The sequence below is a fragment of the Triturus cristatus genome, chromosome 3_2 (assembly GCF_964204655.1).
Source record: "Triturus cristatus chromosome 3_2, aTriCri1.1, whole genome shotgun sequence".
In the NCBI taxonomy this organism is placed as follows: Eukaryota; Metazoa; Chordata; class Amphibia; order Caudata; family Salamandridae; genus Triturus; species Triturus cristatus.
The window spans coordinates 127576836-127590635 of NC_140584.1; positions in this window are offsets into that span (position 1 = coordinate 127576836).

Below are 13800 nucleotides of genomic sequence, written 5' to 3' on the forward strand. Positions count from 1 at the left end.
ACCTCTGACTCACTTGGCAGACATGCAGATGGACACACACATTGCAACACTTGCCACACACGGCCCAATGCGTGCACACTCAGACACTGGAACTCACCACTAAGCAAAGAAGTTGCGTATGAGCCGACTCCGCATGTCCTCTACCGCCTCCTCCTCCTCCACATCACTTGCCTCGTGACCAAGCCCTTCATCCTCCACGGGTGGATGGTCCTGCTCATCTGGATCCAGGATGAGTGGCACAGCTTCCTCCACTGCCATGTTGTGCAGCATGCAGCACACGAGGAATATCTTGCAGACCTTCACCGGTGCATATGGGAGTGCACCACCGGTCTTATGGAGGCAACGGAATCGGCTCTTCAGGAGGCCAAACGTCCTCTCTATCACTCACCTGGTCTGCCCATGGTCGTTGTTGTAGCGGTGATCGGCAGCCGTGCTGGGGTTGCGGAGAGGCGTGATCAGCCATGGCATGTTGGGATAGCCAGCGTCCCCTACATGGAAACATCATGGACAACAGTGGGTCAAAGACAGGAAGATGACGTTAAATACAGGACTGCCAGAGTATACCCACCAACAATACATGCTCGTTCGTTGCGCAGCTGCAGCATCATTTCAGGCACCCTGCTACGCCTCATGATGTAGGCATCGTGTGCTGATCCTGGAAAACGAGCACAGACATGTGAAATCACCATGTTGGCAAGACACACCACAAGGGCATTAATGGAGTGGTAATGCTTGCGGTTCCTATACGCTACCTCCTGTGCCTGTGGTGGTACCAAAGCCACATGTGTTCCATCTATGGACCCAATGACATGGGGCATCCCTCCCAGGGCATAGAACTCACGCTTGCCACCTGTCAACTGCTCAGGAGTTGGGAATTTTATGAACTCATCCAGGTGATCCAACATGGCCTCTAAAAAATCATGCAGAACACGGCTGAACATGGTTTGGGACATGCCACCGACATGGGCAATGGTATGTTGAAAGGTACCCGTGGCAAAGAAATGTAGGGCTGCCATCACCTTCATCTTGGGTGTCAGTGCAGTAGGATACCTGTGTAGCGGTTGGAGGTGTGGTGCCAGCCGTGTCGTCAAGTCCTCAATCAAACGTTGGGGGAAGCGGTAGCGGCATATACAGTCATGTTCCCTCAGGTCAGCCAAGTCCGGAATTGCTCGAGGGAGAGGCGGAGCCCTTCAGTGAATTAGAAGGGACAAAGAAGAGTGAGTACAGTACACCACCAATGTCAATGTACTGAGCACATGCTCAACACTCAATACACCTATGCTACATACAGAGTCAGGTCTGTGCAATATGCCCTGGACACGTATGCCAGGCATGTGACACTCCTACCAAGAGCCAGCTACAAATGTTGATTCTCAACCTCAATATGCCATGCCATGAAACTAGCTGTGGGCCAGTGTAAGTGAGCAGGCAGACGCATTAAAGGAGTTACAGACATCCAAATATGTGCAGAAGAAGGATGTTTATTGTACAGACAGCTTGCGGAACACTAGAGGCACAGGTCACATGTCATAGAATAAGGACAGACCACACACCTTGCCATGATGGATTACATCGTTACAACAAACAAATGATGGACGGAATGCTGACAATGCAGACATTCTCCCCCAGTCAAGAGATCTGGGTTAAATCCATCATTTTTTTGTCCACTACGCCACCCCAGTTCAGACATGGCCATATGCAAATCAGTCTTGACCCTGTGCCTCATGGGAACAGTCCAGCCCGAACTGCCAAGCCATGTCTTCCCTGGACCGGAATCAAGCATCCTAGGACCGGTTTCTGGCTATCAGCCGTCATCAGCCAGGATAGCTTGACTCCAGTGGCGTAGTGAGCACGGGTCCCACGTCTGGGAATACCCATCCCACTTAGGGCGAAAAAGCGTTACAACAAACAAATGATGGACGGAATGCTGACAATGCAGACATTCTCCCCCAGTCAAGAGATCTGGGTTAAATCGATTGTTTTTTGGTCCACTACGCCACCCCAGTTCAGACATGGCCATATGCAAATCAGTCTTGACCCTGTGCCTCATGGGAACAGTCCAGCCCGAACTGCCAAGCCATGTCTTCCCTGGACCGGAATCAAGCATCCTAGGACCGGTTTCTGGCTATCAGCCATCATCAGCCAGGATAGCTTGACTCCAGTGGCGTAGTGAGCACGGGTCCCACGTCTGGGAATACCCATCCCACTTAGGGCGAAAAAGCGTTACAACAAACAAATGATGGACGGAATGCTGACAATGCAGGCATTCTCCCCCAGTCAAGAGATCTGGGTTAAATCCATCGTTTTTTTGTCCACTACGCCACCCCAGTTCAGACATGGCCATATGCAAATCAGTCTTGACCCTGTGCCTCATGGGAACAGTCCAGCCCGAACTGCCAAGCCATGTCTTCCCTGGACCGGAATCAAGCATCCTAGGACCGGTTTCTGGCTATCAGCCGTCATCAGCCAGGACAGCTTGACTCCAGTGGCGTAGTGAGCACGGGTCCCACGTCTGGGAATACCCATCCCACTTAGGGCGAAAAAGCGTTACAACAAACAAATAATGGACGGAATGCTGACAATGCAGACATTCTCCCCCAGTCAAGAGATCTGGGTTAAATCCATTGTTTTGTTGTCCACTACGCCACCCCAGTTCAGACATGGCCATATGCAAATCAGTCTTGACCCTGTGCCTCATGGGAACAGTCCAGCCCGAACTGCCAAGCCATGTCTTCCCTGGACCGGAATCAAGCATCCTAGGACCGGTTTCTGGCTATCAGCCGTCATCAGCCAGGATAGCTTGACTCCAGTGGCGTAGTGAGCACGGGTCCCACGTCTGGGAATACCCATCCCACTTAGGGCGAAAAAGCAATACAACAAACAAATGATGGACGGAATGCTGACAATGCAGACATTCTCCCCCAGTCAAGAGATCTGGGTTAAATCCATCGTTTTTTTGTCCACTACGCCACCCAAGTTCAGACATGGCCATATGCAAATCAGTCTTGACCCTGTGCCTCATGGGAACAGTCCAGCCCGAACTGCCAAGCCATGTCTTCCCTGGACCGGAATCAAGCATCCTAGGACCGGTTTCTGGCTATCAGCCGTCATCAGCCAGGATAGCTTGACTCCAGTGGCGTAGTGAGCACGGGTCCCACGTCTGGGAATACCCATCCCACTTAGGGCGAAAAAGCGTTACAACAAACAAATGATGGACGGAATGCTGACAATGCATTTGTCACCCAGAGTGGGAAGGGAATGCTCAGACGTGAGTCCCGTGCTCTCCATGCCACTGGAATCAAGCTATCCTGGCTGACGAGGGCTGAAAGCCCGAAACCGGTCCTAGGATGCTTGTTTCCAGTCCAGGGAGGACCTGGCTTGGCAGTTCGGGCTGGACTGTTCCCATGAGGCACAGGGTCAAGACTGATTTGCATATGGCTGGGTTCAAACTGGAATGGCATGGTGAGCAAAAAAACGATGGATTTAGGCCCGGATCTCTGTACTGGGGTGAATGTATGACATTGTTCTGCATTCTGTCCATCAATTGTTGTTTTTGCATTTGTCACCCCGAGTGGGAAGGGTATGCTCAGACGTGAGTCCCGTGCTCTCCATGCCACTGGAATCAAGCTATCCTGGCTGACGAGGGCTGAAAGCACGAAACCGGTCCTAGGATGCTTGTTTCCAGTCCAGGGAGGACTGGCTTGGCAGTTCGGGCTGGACTGTTCCCATGAGGCACAGGGTCAAGACTGATTTGCATATGGCTGGGTTCAAACTGGAATGGCATGGTGAGCAAAAAAACTATGGATTTAGGCCCAGATCTCTGTACTGGGGTGAATGTATGACATTGTTCTGCATTCTGTCCATCAATTGGTGTTTTTGCATTTGTCACCCCGAGTGGGAAGGGTATGCTCAGACGTGAGTCCCGTGCTCTCCATGCCACTGGAATCAAGCTATCCTGGCTGACGAGGGCTGAAAGCCCGAAACTGGTCCTAGGATGCTTGTTTCCAGTCCAGGGAGGACCTTGCTTGGCAGTTCGGGCTGGACTGTTCCCATGAGGCACAGGGTCAAGACTGATTTGCATATGGCTGGGTTCAAACTGGAATGGCATGGTGAGCAAAAAAACGATGGATTTAGTCCCAGATCTCTGTACTGGGGTGAATGTATGACATTGTTCTGCATTCTGTCCATCAATTAATGTTTTTGCATTTGTCACCCCGAGTGGGAAGGGTATGCTCAGACGTGAGTCCCGTGCTCTCCATGCCACTGGAATCAAGCTATCCTGGCTGACGAGGGCTGAAAGCCCGAAACCGGTCCTAGGATGCTTGTTTCCAGTCCAGGGAGGACCTGGCTTGGCAGTTCGGGCTGGACTGTTCCCATGAGGCACAGGGTCAAGACTGATTTGCATATGGCTGGGTTCAAACTGGAATGGCATGGTGAGCAAAAAAACGATGGATTTAGGCCCAGATCTCTGTACTGGGGTGAATGTATGACATTGTTCTGAATTCTGTCCATCAATTGTTGTTTTTGCATTTGTCACCTCGAGTGGGATGGGTATGCTCAGACGTGTGTCCCGTGCTCTCCATGCCACTGGAATCAAGCTTTCCTGGCTGACGAGGGCTGAAAGCCAGAAACCGGTCCTAGGATGCTTGTTTCCAGTCCAGGGAGGACCTGGCTTGGCAGTTCGGGCTGGACTGTTCCCATGAGGCACAGGGTCAAGACTGATTTGCATATGGCTGGGTTCAAACTGGAATGGCATGGTGAGCAAAAAAACGATGGATTTAGGCCCAGATCTCTGTACTGGGGTGAATGTATGACATTGTTCTGCATTCTGTCCATCAATTGTTGTTTTTGCATGATGGAATACATGTCAAGACTGATCACACATACATTGTGAGTATGCAGATATGTCCTTGTTTAGAAACTCCGTGTCGATGCATACATACACACCTTACGTCGGATTACACATGTGTGCTGGTGTGTGTAACAGTGTGCCATGCCCATCTACACACAGACACATGTTGGTTGCAGCAACTGCAGATGCATTTGACCAAACACCTACAGCAAACCTATGGGAACACATGACACACACATGACATAGCTACAGCGTGCAATGCGGGCATTCACTTGTCAGGGGTAACATTCCGTGTACCTGGCATCAGGGGACATTTGCGGGTGTCGGTGACTGTGCCATGCCAGTGACGCATGGCCCACCAAGTCTGTACTACATGCACACATGTCAAAGGAGTGAAGGGGATGTGTGGCACATAGGGCACCATCACACGTGACATGTGTACACAGCTCATCATACTTTAATTAGCTTCACACCTCAGGAGTATGGTGCCACATCACAGCCTGACCCACCTGTGCCCGACACATGTAGTACTGCACAGACAATGCCTTGATGTCCAGCCTTGGCCAGGTATGACAGCTCAATTCCTTCCTGTGTGCCGCCTGTCACCACTGTCAGGTGTGAAACGCACCGCACATACGCTCTGAGGGCGTGTGTAGGGTCCCTATCACTATGGGAGTGCTGGCGTATGCGTACGCCATAGTGATACGGACCGTACACGCGTGTGTAGGGTCCCTATCACTATGGGAGTGCTGGCGTATGCGTGCGCCACAGTGATACGGACCGTACACGCGTGTGTAGGGACCCTATCACTATGGGAGTGCTGGCGTATGCGTACGCCACAGTGATACGGATCGTACACGCGTGTGTAGGGTCCCTATCACTATGGGAGTGCTGGTGTATGCGTACGCATTCGCCAGTACTCCCATAGTGATAGGGACCCTACACACGCGTGTACGGTCCGTATCACTGCATTTGGGGTGCCCTATGGCCATGGAACGGACCGTACCTGTGTGTAAATCTTGAAATAACATAGGGGACACATGAGGGACAAGTATAAGGGCCTAAATGCATGCTGGTTGTCATGGAGACCGAGTTTAAAGTTTGAATTATTGCATCAGGTGGCCAGCAGAAAACGGTTGGAAACAATATACTTTGTTGCAAAGTGGTTGTTGACTTGACATCATGCTCAATTTATAAACCATGCAAAGCCACTCACTGGGGTAGGTTTACAGGGATTGGAGGAAACGTAGGAATCTAATGTGACTGACCAATCACTCTGTACTCCTGTGAATGAAACAGGCCAGCAAGGCAGATATAAGGCAGCCAGGTCCCATGAGAGAGCACTTGCCTGCACATCCTGTCATTCCACAACACTGCTGCTGCTTGTGATTCCTCTGGCACCATGTCCAGGTCTGTGGAGAGGGCCCAGCCATTCACCATGGAGGAGAACATTGTGTTGGTGGATGTCATCATCCCACAGTACACCATGCTGTATGGTCGACCAGGGGAGCAGGTGAGTGCAGACTCTACTAGCTTAGACTGTGCCCCTGTTTTGTGACTGTGACTTCTGGCATTGTGTCCCTGTGTGACAGACATGCAATGTTGTTTGGAGTGGGTCACAGGGTGGGGAAGGCCTCATGTCTCCCAGGCAGAGCATGCTGTGGTTCCTGTGTGCACTCCTCACTTACACTGTGCTTACTGTGACAATCAATGCATGGTGCATGCCACATTCTGCCTGGCTACTCCTCCTGGGAATGTTGTTGCTACAGTCCTGATGTGATTCTGTGGTCCCCCCAGTGTGACAGGTGACAGTACCCATAGATGTGTGTTTGTTTAGTGTACCTGTGCTGTGAGTGTACAAATGATGTGTTCATCCCCTGGACATTGGTGTGTGTGTAAGTCCCCTGTCATGTGGGTGAGTGCATATGGGGAGTATTGCACACCAGCTGCATGAGAGATGGATATACCCTGCCCATGTGATGTGAGCAGGGAGCAGTGCTGTGTGACTGCGGTGCTGAGCCAGCCCCACACCTGTGACACCCCCAGTCCAGTGGCACATGGGCAGAGTGAGGTTTGTACCCGCAGTTGGCAATGGCAGGTGATTGTCCTGTGCCTGTGTGTGTCTGTGTACTCTGCTGAGGTAGCGTCAGTGGGCTGGGACATGTGACTGCTTTGAGGTGTTGTACATAATCCTTGTGTAGCTTGCGATGCACAGTGTGATCCAGGATCATTGATTGTGTGGCATCCCTCATGCCATCTGTGTACCTGCAATGCCACTTAGTGCATTTTGCCTTCCACAGTGGATTATGTCCCTATGACAAATGTGCAATGAGTTGCCTGCATACCATGGCCTGTTCAAAGAAGACAAATTGTTAATATGTGTATCTCTGTGTCATTGCTCAGGGGAATTAAAGTATTCTCACTTTTGCATCCTCACAGGTAGGCGTCCATGCCAAGGGGGAGATATGGAAGCAAGCCGTCAGTGCCGTGAGGAATACGGAGGGTCGGAAGCGGCGCCTAGCCCAGGTGAGGAAACGCTGGCAGGATATCCGGTGCTGGATGAGGAGGATTGCACGGGTCCTGCTGGGGGACTCACCTGAGAGCTGGAAGAACCGTGGGCGCCGGCGTCTGACCCACATCCAGAAGCGTCTTCTGACGGTGGTCTTCCCCGACTTGGATAGGCGCTTACTGGAGAAGCAGCAGCAGGAAGGGGGTAGGTACATGTGTGTTTGTTGTGTGTCACCAGCTTTTGGTAGTGCGCAGTTGCATGGATACACTGCCAGGGTTTACATGTGCAGTGCATAACCAGTTCCCCAAAGTAAACCGGTGCTGTTCTTCCTCCCTTCCCCTCCTTGCCATGTGTTCCCTGGTCTGTGTGTAGTCACTCTTGCACACGGTAATCTAGGCTGGCAGTCAATCCAAGTGCCCAATGCTTGCAGCATCATGTGTGGGGGTGGAGTGTGACAGGTTTTGGTACCTTGGCTGTGCCCTGGCCAGTTCAGTCATTGTGGGGTCCATGTCAGTTGGCACTGATGCTGAGTCCCAACATAGGAGTGTGTCTTTAAAGTGTACTGCCTTCCAGCATGCATGTCCAATGTTGTGCCCTCTGACATGATGTCCATGAGTGGGATTAATGCATAGTGCAGGAACGGTTGCTTCAGTTGCAGTCATATCCATCCAGGACCATGGAGGTGTGTGGCCACTACCGTGCCCTGGGGCACCTTTTCCTAGGTATCATGTGTGGCATCCAACTATGTGGACATTTTCTGTGTCTTCGGCATAGGTTGGGCTCTGTGGCATTGTACCCTGGCCTCATCTGTATTGACGTAAACTGTGCGACATGTGTCCACTGTACAGTGTGACCCAATTTTGCTTGTGCATACTCACAGTGGGCAGTGCCTGTGTGTCTTGGAACGACAATCTGATGATGGTTGATTGTCAATGATATATGTGGACAGGCGCACCAGGGGTAGTTTGTGTACAATCAGAATTTCGTGCAGGCCATGTGTTTTTATCCCAGAGTAAGAGGTGTAAGTACTTCCTCTGTCACAATCACATTGTCTCAGGTAGGGGGTGCTTTGTGCGGGCAAGGCCTACATGTCCAAATCTGAAGTCCCCCTGCTAGGTCTGGCCTGTGTGTGGTGTTTGTCTGGACAAGGTGCAGTGACCCAGTCATGTTGTGCATGTTTTTATGTATTGGCTTTGCAGCATGTGCAAAAAGTTAATAGACATGGTTCCTGCTCATCCCTTTTTTGTCAACGCTGTGTGGTACAGATGCTGTGCACGATTGTCCCCAGAGCCTGGCTCCTCTGTCCTATTTGATGACAAGTAATTTGCTGTTGGGTCATGCTCTCCATTGTTTCTCAGTGGCATTGTGGGTCAACCAGCTGGGTGTTGCAGGGCCTACATATGTACCTTGTGTTGTAGATGTTACTCATGTTGCTTTTCAGGCTATGCACTGTGACCTCTGTCGATTTGACTCATGTGACATATGTATACAGGTGTCTGATCATTTCCTGTCTCTTCACCTTGCCCACAGCATCGTCGGGGGACTCCGAGGGAGACACTGGCACGGACCGTGAGGAGGGAGCAGGCACCAGTGGCAGCAGTGCTGTCTTGTCTGGCACATCAAGTGGCACGGAGGCCCAGGGGAGTGAGGCGGAGGACCTGTCCAGTTACACCACCGACTATGATGCTGACGGGTCCGAGGCTGAGCTCCCAGAGGGGGCGGAGGCTGCTCCCACAGCTGACAGCAGCACTCGAACTCTACCCGCCCCCTCGATTCCCATCACTGGCCTCCCACTTTCTGTGGTCCCTTCCCGCCATGCTAGGTCACCACGTGTCTCCTTCTTGCCAGGCACCGCACCCCCTGCCCCTGTCTCCACTGCTGCCGCCAATGCCGAGTCTGTGGACATCCTGCGCCAGTTGCAGGTTGGTCAGACTGCATAGCTCAATGTCCTCCATGGCCACACACGAGTGCTCACCCAGATGGAGGCATACATGGAGGGCATCTCAGCTGCGCAGTCTGACCAACGCCAGTTGCTGAGGTCCATTGACTCGACACTGACTGCAGCAGTGGGTCTCCTGCAGCGCTACGTCCCCCCCCTACCCTTGCACCATCCACACTTCCCACTCCTATGCCTGTCCAAAGCACACCCAGACGTAGCCATGCACGCACCCCACCAGACACAGGCACCACACCACCAGGGAAGGCCATGCGCACACCTCCTCTCACGCACACACAGGGGGAAGTAGGCACACCCACTGGATCGGGGGGCAAACGTAAGACACGCAGCCACAGTGGGAGTCCACATTCATCCCAACCCACTGCCTCCAAATCCACTCCCCTCAGCTCTCCTGGCCAGGATTCCACCAAAGACTCCTTTATGGCCGCTCTGTCCCTGAGCCCCAAAGTGACACCACCCCGCAAGCGGTCAAAGGAGTCTCCGGTCAGGGTGGTTGTGTCCCCCCTCCCTGTCCACACCCTTCCCCAGTGGCGCTGCGACCCATCCCTCCGACCCCCCCCCCTCCTTGGGGCCTGTGGTTCCTTCGGGTACAGGGGAGACGCTGGGGGACCTTGCAACCGTGTGCAGCGCCATTCTGACCTCCACCTTTGGCGCTGCCCCACCCCCTGTAGTGGAGTCCTCCGTCCCTGCACCCACAACACCTACCCTTGTCCCTCCAGTCCCTGCGGTGCCTGGTCCTTCCCCCCCACATGATGCCCCCCTTCTGTGGATGAAATGGACATGTGAACTGTGCAGGAAAGTTAGGGGACACACGTCCCGATGTGTACCCCCCCAGGAATTTGCTGATGGCCTGGCCCATGGGCTGTGTAAATAGTGGACATTTATACCAATTTATTTTGACTGCTGAATAAAGCATTTTGTTTTTCTTTTGCACACTACTGCTTTTCTGGTATTGCTGTTGGTGGTGCTGCTCCATGTTTGGGGTGGGGATAATGTGTTAGGTGTCTGGCAAATGTAGTGGTGTGCTGCTCATGGGATGGACCCTGGTATCTGTGTGCCATCACAAGGTATTTGCGGAATAACTTTGTTCATGTATGCTCTTACTGCATGGTGACATTGTCCCAAGGTGTGTCCCTTCCTCTGTGGACCCTGACATCTTCCCTGCAGGGTGTTTCCTAAATGTTGTGCTGAGCTGTGTCTACATATCCTTGGTGTATGACGGATCCGTTCTACTTTGGCCATGCATGCTGGGCAATGTCTCCACCTGCATCATTTGTGGCATCCTTGGTGGTCACTGTACTTGTGTGTGGAGTATATTGAAGTTACTTCATGTGGACATGTTCCCTTTTACACACTATGCATGTGTGTACTCCCAGCCTCGCACACATGTTACGTGTTCTGCAGGGTCTTTGAGCATCTTACTGACTATTGTGGGCATTGTATCTGTGGATACTGCACCCTTTTTTCCATGGGCACTGCTGGGAGGACTCTGCACCCACCCCTCCTGCATCTGGGCACTGCTGGGAGGACTCTGCACACACCCCTCCTGTGTCTGGGCACTGCTGGGAGTGATAGGCACCTACCCCTCCTGTGTCTGGGCACTGCTGGGAGGACTCTGCACACACCCCTCCTGTGTCTGGGCACTGCTGGGAGGACTCTGCACACACCCCTCCTGTGTCTGGGCACGGCTGGGAGGATTCTGCAGACACCCCTCCTGCGTCTGGGCACTGCTGGAAGGACTCTGCACACACCCCTCCTGTGTCTGGGCACTGCTGGGAGTGATAGGCACCCACCCCTCCTGTGTCTGGGCACTGCTGGGAGGACTCTGCACGCACCCCTCCTGTGTCTGGGCACTGCTGGGAGTGATAGGCACCCACCCCTTCTGTGTCTGGGCACTGCTGGGAGGACTCTGCACCCATCCCTCCTGCGTCTGGGCACTGCTGGGAGGACTCTGCACACACCCCTCCTGTGTCTGGGCACTGCTGGGAGTGATAGGCACCCACCCCTCCTGTGTCTGGGCACTGCTGGGAGGACTCTGCACACACCCCTCCTGTGTCTGGGCACTGCTGGGAGTACTCTGCACACACCCCTCCTGTGTCTGGGCACTGCTGGGAGGACTCTGCACACACCCCTCCTGCGTCTGGGCACTGCTGGGAGGACTCTGCACACACCCCTCCTGTGTCTGGGCACTGCTTGGAGTGATAGGGACCCACCCCTCCTGTGTCTGGCCACTGCTGGGAGGACTCTGCACACACCCCTCCTGTGTCTGGGCACTGCTGGGAGTAATAGGCACCTACCCCTCCTGTGTCTGGGCACTGCTGGGAGGACGCTGCACCCACCCCTCCTGCGTCTGGGCACTGCTGGGAGGACTCTGCACACACCCCTCCTGTGTCTGGGCACTGCTGGGAGTGATAGGCACCCACCCCTCCTGTGTCTGGGCACTGCTGGGAGGACTCTGCACACACCCCTCCTGTGTCTAGGCACTGCTGGGAGTGATAGGCACCCACCCCTCCAGTGTCTGGGCACTGCTGGGAGGACTCTGCACCCACCCCTCCTGCGTTTGGGCACTGCTGGGAGGACTCTGCACACACCCCTCCTGTGTCTGGGCACTGCTGGGAGTGATAGGCACCCACCCCTCCTGTGTCTGGGCACTGCTGGGAGGACTCTGCACACACCCCTCCTGTGTCTGGGCACTGCTGGGAGGACTCTGCACCCACCCCTCCTGCATCTGGGCACTGCTGGGAGGACTCTACACACACCCCTCCTGTGTCTGGGCACTGCTGGGAGTGATAGGCAACCACCCCTCCTGCATCTGGGCACTGCTGGGAGGACTCTGCACACACCCCTCCTGTGTCTGGGCACTGCTGGGAGGACTCTGCACCCACCCCTCCTGCGTCTGGGCACTGGTGGGGGGACTCTGCACACACCCCTCCTATGTCTGGGCATGTACGGTCGGGACATACACGGGTGTGGGTATGCTCTGTACATACACTGGTGGGGTGTGGGTACGCTACATTCATACATGGGTGGGGGTACGCTCCATTCATACACGGGTGGGTGTACGCTCCGTACATTCACGTACCCACGATTTGCAGGCCTGGGTACTGTTAGACCTGGCACCTTGGCGTGAGTTTCCCTTCCACTTTTTGATGGTGTGCCTCGATTGTTTTGCTGGTGTTGTCCGCTCAGGGCACTGCGCCACGGCTAATCCGTGCCGCAGTGCAAGTGCTCCCTAGGTAAAGTGTACCTGTAATTGATATTCATGATTGGCTTATTGGATTCACCGTCAGTCCCCAGTAGAGTGCACCAGGGGTGCCAGGGCTTGTGAATGCCAATGCTGCTGGTGGGCTTGCAGCGCTGGTTGCGCCACCCACAGGAAGCGGCCTTGTAAAATGTGTCTAGGGTCTGCCACCGCAGACCCTGTGCGCGGTCCGGGACCGTCGCGCTGACTGCGCAAGTGCCCCCACTTGCCAGTCCCTAAACCTTCCCTTACCTACATATTAGCCACCCCTCTGGTAGGCCCGAGGGCAGGGTGCATTGTAGGCATAAGGTAGGACATGCCCTGATGTGTGTGGCATGTCTTAGTAGTGAATTACAGCCCTTGTCGTTTTTCACTATTGAAGGCTACCTGCTCTCCATAGGCCAGAATGGGCTGCTGGAGTCGCTACACGCTGTGACCCCAGTGGACTCATAGAGCATGGTAGAATGTCAAGTTTAGTATGCCTGAACTCAGAATAATAAAATACTTCTTGTAGCCAAGTTTATTTTAATATCCTGGGTTTGTAAATACTACTTTTAGAAAGTTAGTATTTACTGACCTGACCATCTCAGTCCGCCTCTGCTGTGTGTGTGTGTGTTCTGCCTAGCAACAGTAAGGAGCAGGGTGGGGGGATCCCCAGAGACAGGTTGGCTGCCAGGTGGTGGGTAGAGAGGTGACACCTGGATGGGTGGGAGGAGTACACCTTGACTCTTGAATAGCCCTGTGCTCTGCCACCACAAAGCCGGCGTCGCCCCCTGTGGGGCGGCTGATGTCTCTGCCCTGCTGCTGAAAGGAAAGAGCAGAGTCACCATAACAAAGTGCTCCAGAACTGGACTGAGCCAGGCCCAGGCCCCCTGGCGCTAAAGAACAAAAGAATCATGGTATAAAAGTAGGAGCCTGGCTCCTAAGAAATCAGAATCCTGTTTTACCACAAAGAACCTCTGCCCGACTAGAAGGAGAAGAAGACGCTGGAGGAGCTGGCCTGCTGCTTGCCTTGCTGAGAAAGGAGAGGAAGAGACTTCTTGAAAAGACTTTGCTACTTTGTGCTTGAACATTCTCCAAGGGCTTGATCTGAGCTTGCCCCCTGAACTGAACCCCAGGACCAGTGGGTTATCTGTGCTTCTTGCTCGTCCTCCAATTCGAGCCGTGTGTGCATCCCGCCGGAAAAGAGACTGCGCCCCTCACCACCCCTCCTAGGGCCGTGACACTCAGGAGCTCGCCTG